Source organism: Bufo gargarizans, chromosome 7 (assembly GCF_014858855.1).
Source record: "Bufo gargarizans isolate SCDJY-AF-19 chromosome 7, ASM1485885v1, whole genome shotgun sequence".
NCBI classification, from domain to species: Eukaryota; Metazoa; Chordata; class Amphibia; order Anura; family Bufonidae; genus Bufo; species Bufo gargarizans.
Window position 1 is genome coordinate 85,185,034 of NC_058086.1, and position 9,347 is coordinate 85,194,380.

Sequence of the window (9,347 nt, forward strand, 5' to 3'; positions counted from 1 at the left end):
GTGCTGTAGCTGGGCGAGTTATTTAGTGTCCGTTCAAGCACATTTCTTGTTCTGGGTTGAAATACAATTCCCAATTTAGCAATTTCATAATTTAGTGGTTTCTGCTATATCAGAGCTATTTGAAATCTATCCCTAAAAGGGTATATAATATTCAAGGTGCACATTGGGTCATTCAGAATAACTTCACACACACCCGCTACTGTGTATTTCCAAGTCTAATTCTGGCACTAAACCCATACCTGTCACCCAGCGCCTAAATACTAGGCCTCAAATTTATATCCCGCTAAATCTGTCCCTAGTGCTGTAGCTGGGCGAGTTATTTAGTGTCCGTTCAAGCACATTTCTTGTTCTGGGTTGAAATACAATTCCCAATTTAGCAATTTCATAATTTAGTGGTTTCTGCTATATCAGAGCTATTTGAAATCTATCCCTAAAAGGGTAGATCATATTGAAGGTGCACATTGGGTCATTCAGAATAACTTCACACACACCCGCTACTGTGTATTTCCAAGTCTAATTCTGGCACTAAACCCATACCTGTCACCCAGCGCCTAAATACTAGGCCTCAAATTTATATCCCGCTAAATCTGTCCCTAGTGCTGTAGCTGGGCGAGTTATTTAGTGTCCGTTCAAGCACATTTCTTGTTCTGGGTTGAAATACAATTCCCAATTTAGCAATTTCATAATTTAGTGGTTTCTGCTATATCAGAGCTATTTGAAATCTATCCCTAAAAGGGTAGATCATATTGAAGGTGCACATAGGGTCATTCAGAATAACTTCACACACACGCTTCTGTGCATTTCCAAGTCTAATTCTGTCACTAAATCCATACCGGTCACCCAGCGCCTAAATACTAGGCCTCAAATTTATATCCCGCTAAATCTCTCGTTACCGCTGTCCCTAGTGTTGTGGCTGGGAAAGTTATTTAGTGTCCGTCAAAGCACATTTTTTGTTCTGGGTTGAAATACAATTCCCAATTTAGCAATTTCATAATTTAGTGGTTTCTGCTATATCAGAGCTATTTGAAATCTATCCCTAAAAGGGTAGATCATATTGAAGGTGCACATAGGGTCATTCAGAATAACTTCACACACACGCTTCTGTGCATTTCCAAGTCTAATTCTGTCACTAAATCCATACCGGTCACCCAGCGCCTAAATACTAGGCCTCAAATTTATATCCCGCTGAATTTGAATACAATACATTGGGCCAAATAATATATTTGTTGTTGTGGTGAACCATAACAATGAGAAAAACATCTAGTAAGGGACGCGGACGTGGACATGGTCGTGGTGGTGTTAGTGGACCCTCTGGTGCTGGGAGAGGACGTGGCCGTTCTGCCACATCCACACGTCCTAGTGTACCAACTACCTCAGGTCCCAGTAGCCGCCAGAATTTACAGCGATATATGGTGGGGCCCAATGCCGTTCTAAGGATGGTAAGGCCTGAGCAGGTACAGGCATTAGTCAATTGGGTGGCCGACAGTGGATCCAGCACGTTCACATTATCTCCCACCCAGTCTTCTGCAGAAAGCGCACAGATGGCGCCTGAAAACCAACCCCATCAGTCTGTCACATCACCCCCATGCATACCAGGGAAACTGTCTCAGCCTCAAGTTATGCAGCAGTCTCTTATGCTGTTTGAAGACTCCGCTGGCAGGGTTTCCCAAGGGCATCCACCTAGCCCTTCCCCAGCGGTGAAAGACATAGAATGCACTGACGCACAACCACTTATGTTTCCTGATGATGAGGACATGGGAATACCACCTCAGCATGTCTCTGATGATGACGAAACACAGGTGCCAACTGCTGCGTCTTTCTGCAGTGTGCAGACTGAACAGGAGGTCAGGGATCAAGACTGGGTGGAAGACGATGCAGGGGACGATGAGGTCCTAGACCCCACATGGAATGAAGGTCGTGCCACTGACTTTCACAGTTCGGAGGAAGAGGCAGTGGTGAGACCGAGCCAACAGCGTAGCAAAAGAGGGAGCAGTGGGCAAAAGCAGAACACCCGCCGCCAAGAGACTCCGCCTGCTACTGACCGCCGCCATCTGGGACCGAGCACCCCAAAGGCAGCTTCAAGGAGTTCCCTGGCATGGCACTTCTTCAAACAATGTGCTGACGACAAGACCCGAGTGGTTTGCACGCTGTGCCATCAGAGCCTGAAGCGAGGCATTAACGTTCTGAACCTGAGCACAACCTGCATGACCAGGCACCTGCATGCAAAGCATGAACTGCAGTGGAGTAAACACCTTAAAACCAAGGAAGTCACTCAGGCTCCCCCTGCTACCTCTTCTGCTGCTGCCGCCTCGGCCTATTCTGCTGCTGCCGCCTCGGCCTCTTCCTCCGCCTCTGGAGGAACGTTGGCACCTGCCGCCCAGCAAACAGGGGATGTACCACCAACACCACCACCACCACCTCCGTCACCAAGCGTCTCAACCATGTCACACGCCAGCGTTCAGCTCTCCATCTCACAAACATTTGATAGAAAGCGTAAATTCCCACCTAGCCACCCTCGATCCCTGGCCCTGAATGCCAGCATTTCTAAACTACTGGCCTATGAAATGCTGTCATTTAGGCTGGTGGACACAGACAGCTTCAAACAGCTCATGTCGCTTGCTGTCCCACAGTATGTTGTTCCCAGCCGGCACTACTTCTCCAAGAGAGCCGTGCCTTCCCTGCACAACCAAGTATCCGATAAAATCAAGTGTGCACTGCGCAACGCCATCTGTGGCAAGGTCCACCTAACCACAGATACGTGGACCAGTAAGCACGGCCAGGGACGCTATATCTCCCTAACTGCACACTGGGTAAATGTAGTGGCAGCTGGGCCCCAGGCGGAGAGCTGTTTGGCGCACGTCCTTCCGCCGCCAAGGATCGCAGGGCAACATTCTTTGCCTCCTGTTGCCACCTCCTCCTTCTCGGCTTCCTCCTCCTCTTCTTCCACCTGCTCATCCAGTCAGCCACACACCTTCACCACCAACTTCAGCACAGCCCGGGGTAAACGTCAGCAGGCCATTCTGAATCTCATATGTTTGGGGGACAGGCCCCACACCGCACAGGAGTTGTGGCGGGGTATAGAACAACAGACCGACGAGTGGTTGCTGCCGGTGAGCCTCAAGCCCGGCCTGGTGGTGTGTGATAATGGGCGAAATCTCGTTGCAGCTCTGGGACTAGCCAATTTGACGCACATCCCTTGCTTGGCGCATGTGCTGAATTTGGTGGTGCAGAAGTTCATTCACAACTACCCCGACATGTCAGAGCTGCTGCATAAAGTGCGGGCCGTCTGTTCGCGCTTCCGGCGTTCACATCCTGCTGCTGCTCGCCTGTCTGCGCTACAGCGTAACTTCGGCCTTCCCGCTCACCGCCTCATATGCGACGTGCCCACCAGGTGGAACTCCACCTTGCACATGCTGGACAGACTGTGCGAGCAGCAGCAGGCCATAGTGGAGTTTCAGCTGCAGCACGCACGGGTCAGTCGCACTACAGAACAGCACCACTTCACCACCAATGACTGGGCCTCCATGCGAGACCTGTGTGCCCTGTTGCGCTGTTTCGAGTACTCCACCAACATGGCCAGTGGCGATGACACCGTTATCAGCGTTACAATACCACTTCTATGTCTCCTTGAGAAAACACTTAGGGCGATGATGGAAGAGGAGGTGGCCCAGGAGGAGGAGGAGGAGGAGGAAGAGGGGTCATTTTTAGCACTTTCAGGCCAGTCTCTTCGAAGTGACTCAGAGGGAGGTTTTTGGCAACAGCAGAGGCCAGGTACAAATGTGGCCAGCCAGGGCCCACTACTGGAGGACGAGGAGGACGAGGATGAGGAGGAGGTGGAGGAGGATGAGGATGAAGCATGGTCACAGCGGGGTGGCACCCAACGCAGCTCGGGTCCATCACTGGTGCGTGGCTGGGGGGAAAGGCAGGACGATGACGATACGCCTCCCACAGAGGACAGCTTGTCCTTACCCCTGGGCAGCCTGGCACACATGAGCGACTACATGCTGCAGTGCCTGCGCAACGACAGCAGAGTTGCCCACATTTTAACCTGTGCGGACTACTGGGTTGCCACCCTGCTGGATCCACGCTACAAAGACAATGTGCCCACCTTACTTCCTGCACTGGAGCGTGATAGGAAGATGCGCGAGTACAAGCGCACGTTGGTAGACGCGCTACTGAGAGCATTCCCAAATGTCACAGGGGAACAAGTGGAAGCCCAAGGCCAAGGCAGAGGAGGAGCAAGAGGTCGCCAAGGCAGCTGTGTCACGGCCAGCTCCTCTGAGGGCAGGGTTAGCATGGCAGAGATGTGGAAAACTTTTGTCAACACGCCACAGCTAACTGCACCACCACCTGATACGCAACGTGTTAGCAGGAGGCAACATTTCACTAACATGGTGGAACAGTACGTGTGCACACCCCTCCACGTACTGACTGATGGTTCGGCCCCATTCAACTTCTGGGTCTCTAAATTGTCCACGTGGCCAGAGCTAGCCTTTTATGCCTTGGAGGTGCTGGCCTGCCCGGCAGCCAGCGTTTTGTCTGAACGTGTATTCAGCACGGCAGGGGGCGTCATTACAGACAAACGCAGCCGCCTGTCTACAGCCAATGTGGACAAGCTGACGTTCATAAAAATGAACCAGGCATGGATCCCACAGGACCTGTCCGTCCCTTGTCCAGATTAGACATTAACTACCTCCCCATAACCATATATTATTGGACTCCAGGGCACTTCCTCATTCAATCCTATTTTTATTTTCATTTTACCATTATATTGCGAGGCTACCCAAAGTTGAATGAACCTCTCCTCTGCCTGTGTGCTAGGCCTAAATATATGCCAATGGACTGTTGCAGTGGTGGCTGACGTGAAGCCTCATTCTCTGCTATGACATGCAGACTGATTCTCTGCTGACATGAAGACAGATTCTCTGTTACGGGACCTCCCTCCTCTGCCTGGGTGCTGGGCCTAAATATATGCCAATGGACTGTTGCAGTGGTGGCTGACATGAAGCCTGATTCTCTGCTATGACATGCAGACTAATTCTCTGCTGACATGAAGCCAGATTGTCTGTTACGGGACCTCTCTCCTCTGCCTGGGTGCTGGGCCTAAATTTATGACAATGGACTGTTGCAGTGGTGGCTGACGTGAAGCCTGATTCTCTGCTATGACATGCAGACTGATTCTCTGCTGACATGAAGCCAGATTGTCTGTTACGGGACCTCTCTGCTCTGCCTGTGTGCTAGGCCTAAATATATGCCAATGGACTGTTGCAGTGGTGGGTGACGTGAAGCCTCATTCTCTGCTATGACATGCAGACTGATTCTCTGCTGACATGAAGACAGATTCTCTGTTACGGGACCTCCCTCCTCTGCCTGGGTGCTGGGCCTAAATATATGCCAATGGACTGTTGCAGTGGTGGCTGACGTGAAGCCTCATTCTCTGCTATGACATGCAGACTAATTCTCTGCTGACATGAAGACAGATTCTCTGTTACGGGACCTCTCTCCTCTGCCTGGGTGCCGGGGCCTAAATATCTGAGAATGGACTGTTCCAGTGGTGGGTGACGGGAAGCCAGATTCTCTGCTATGGAACCTCTCTCCAATTGATTTTGGTTAATTTTTATTTATTTAATTTTTATTTTAATTCATTTCCCTATCCACATTTGTTTGCAGGGGATTTACCTACATGTTGCTGCCTTTTGCAGCCCTCTAGCTCTTTCCTGGGCTGTTTTACAGCCTTTTTAGTGCCGAAAAGTTCGGGTCCCCATTGACTTCAATGGGGTTCGGGTTCGGGACGAAGTTCGGATCGGGTTCGGATCCCGAACCCGAACATTTCCGGGATGTTCGGCCGAACTTCTCGAACCCGAACATCCAGGTGTTCGCTCAACTCTACTTGTGGGGTATTTATACTGCCCTGGCATTTTAGGGGACCTACAGCGTGAGAATCAGTTTGGAATCCAAATGCGTAAAAAATGCCCTGTGAAATTGTAAAGGTACTCATTGGAATTCGGGCCCCTTTGCACACCTAGGCTGCAAAAAAGTGTCACATATGTGGTATCGCCATACTCAGAAGAAGTACGGCAATGTGTTTTGGGGTGTATTTTTACATATACCCATGCTGGGTGAGATAAATATCTCTGTAAAAGAAAACTTTTCCCATTTTTTTATACAAAGTTGTCATTTTATAGATATTTCTCTGACCCAACATGGGTATATGTAAAAATACACCCCAAAACACATTGCCCTACATCTCCTGAGTACGGTGATACCACATGTGTGACACTTTTTGCAGCCTAGGTGCGCAAAGGGGCCCAAATTCCAAGGAGTACCTTTAGGATTTCACAGGGCATTTTTACACATTTGGATTCCGTGGGGGGTATGGTGAGTTCATGTAAGATTTTATTTTTTGTCACAAGTTAGTGGAATATGAGACTTTGTAAGAAAAAAAAAAAGTCAATTTCCGCTGACTCGCCATGCCCCTCAAAAGTGATCTTTATAGCGCCGCAGCGATTTTACTGTGTTTTTGCAGTGATCAGAAAAAAAAAATTCTGGCACTGCGGTGGGGCGGACTGAACGCAAGTGTGTGCACAAGATCAGGCCTGATCGGGCGAACACTGCGTTTTTTGTAGAGCCTTTAGAACATGTCCTATTTTTGTCCGCAATTGCGGACAAGAAAAGGCATTTTCTATATAGTTCTGGCAATGTGCGGATCCACAAAATGCGGAAAGCACATTGCCGGATCCGCAGTACACATACTGACGTCTGAATGGAGCCTTACAGGGGGTGATCAATAACAGGGGGGTGATCAGGGAGTCTATATTGGGTGATCAGGGGTTAATAAAGGGTTAATAAGTGACGGGGGGTAGTGTAGTGTGGTGATTGGTGCTACTTACAGAGCTGCCTGTGTCCTCTGGTGGTCGATCCAAGCAAAAGGGACCACCAGAGGACCAGGTAGCAGGTATATTAGACGCTGTTAACAAAACAGCGTCTAATATACCTTTTTGGGGTTAAAAAAATTGCATCTACAGCCTGCCAGCGAATGATCGCTGCTGGCCGGCTGTAGATCAACTTCTCAGGTGCACGTGCGCGTTCACGCGAAATCTCACCTCTCGCGAGATGACGCATCGATGCGTCTAGGAGGAATAACCCGGCCACCCGCATGACACCTGTTTAGTTTCGCCCGGAAGATGCCGACAGGGTCGGCAAAACATGTAGGGACACAGGTTTCGTTTTTTTAGGCAGGAGTTTGTCAGGGTGCCTACAAGCATTATCTGAATTAAGAGATGACACACAACCAGTCTATTCAAATAGTATGAAGGTTTAACGTATAAGAAGTGTACATGGAAACCTGTCACTTGACCCTGATTCTGTGTACTCCTGAAGTTTTTAAACATGTTCCCAAGAAATGTATTGGTTTTAAAGTATTGAAATAAAATCGAGTTTTACTACTAGTCAGAGGAGCTGCGAAAATACGCCTGGTCCTAGTGACCACTAAATTCAAATTTCACACTGCAGAAAGACGCAGCAGTTGGCACCTGTGTTTCATCATCATCAGAGTCGTGCTGAGGTGGTATTCCCATGTCCTCATCAGGAAACATAAGTGGTTGTGCGTCAGTGCATTCTATGTCTTCCACCCCTGGGGAAGGGCTAGGTGGCTGCCCTTGGGAAACCCTGCTAGCAGAGTCTTCAAACAGCATAAGAGACTGCTGCATGACTTGAGGCTCAGACAGGTTCCCCGATATGCACGGGGGTGATGTGACAGACTGATGGGCATGGGTTTCAGGAGCCACCTGTGCACTTTCTGCAGAAGACTGGGTGGGGGATAATGTGAACGTGCTGGATCCACTGTCGGCCACCCAATTGACTAGCGCCTGTACTTGCTCAGGCCTTACCATCCTTAGAACGGCATTAGGCCCGACCAAATATCGCTGTAGATTCTGGTGGCTACTGGGACCTGAGGTAGTAGGCAGGGGCGGGCTGGGCCGGGGGGCAGGGAGGAAATTGCCCCCCAGGCCGCCCTAAAAAAACGGCCGTCTTTAACAAAAATGATATATATATTATTTTTTTATTCCTCAGGGCCGCACCACCGATCACCACCGATCACCACCGATCACCACAGGCAGCACGGCCCTGTATGTAATTGCGGCGGGCAGTAGGAGATGAGCGCTTCCATTATGGAAGCGCTCATCTCCATATTCATCTGTATTGCTGTCCTCAGGAGGCGTGTCCCTCCCCTGGTCTTCTGATAGGCCGCAGGCACTAATGCCTGCAGTCTATCAGAGGCCGGCTCAGGCAGCGCGATGACGTCATTATCATCGCGCCGCCTGAACTGGGCAGCACACAGCAGGGACACAGGCTGGAAGAGGCCTGCATCGCTGCTAATGGAGGTAAGTAGTGTTTTTTTTTTTCTTTGCGGGGGGAGCTGGCACTATGGGGGGCTGGCACTATGGCTATGGGGGAGCTGGCACTATGGGGGGGCTTGCACTATAGGGGGAGCTGGCACTATAGGGGGATGGCACTATGGGGGGAGCTAGCACTATGGGGTGCCTGGCACTATGGGGGGAGCTGGCACTATGGGGGGGCTGGCACTATGGCTATGGGGGAGCTGGAACTATGGCTATGGGGGAGCTGGTACTATGGGGGGGCTTGCACTATAGGGGGAGCTGACACTATGGGGGGGAGCTATCACTATGGGGGGGCTGGCACTATGGCTATGGGGGAGCTGGCACTATGGCTATGGGGGAGCTGGAACTATGGCTATGGGGGAGCTGGCACTATGGGGGGGCTTGCACTATAGGGGGAGCTGGCACTATAGGGGGGCTGGCACTATGGGGGGAGCTAGCACTATGGGGGGGCTAGCACTAAGGGGTGCCTGGCACTATGGGGCAGAGGTGGCACTATGGGGGGGCTGGCACTGAGGGGAGCTGGCACTATGGGAGGAGCTGGCACTATGGGGGGGAACTATGGGGGCATTTATTACTGGAACATTATGGGGGGGCACCATGGGGGACAGGAGCACTATGGGGGTATCTGGGGGCTCTAGAGGGGCTTTTTTAATTATTGGCACATTATGGGGGCACTATAGGGGAGAGTGGCACTATGGGGCTTCTGGTGTCACTATAGGGGCATTATTTGGGGGCACTATGGGGAAGTGGGATCTCTAAAGGGGGCTTTTTTATTGGCACATAATGGGGGGCACTATGGCATTTGGTAGCACTAAGGGGGCATTTTTTACTGGCACATTATGGAAGGCACTATAGGGGAGAGTGGCACTATGGGGCATTATTTGGGGGCACTATGGGGGAGTGGAGTACTATTGGGGCATATGGTGGCACTAAGAAGGGGCATTT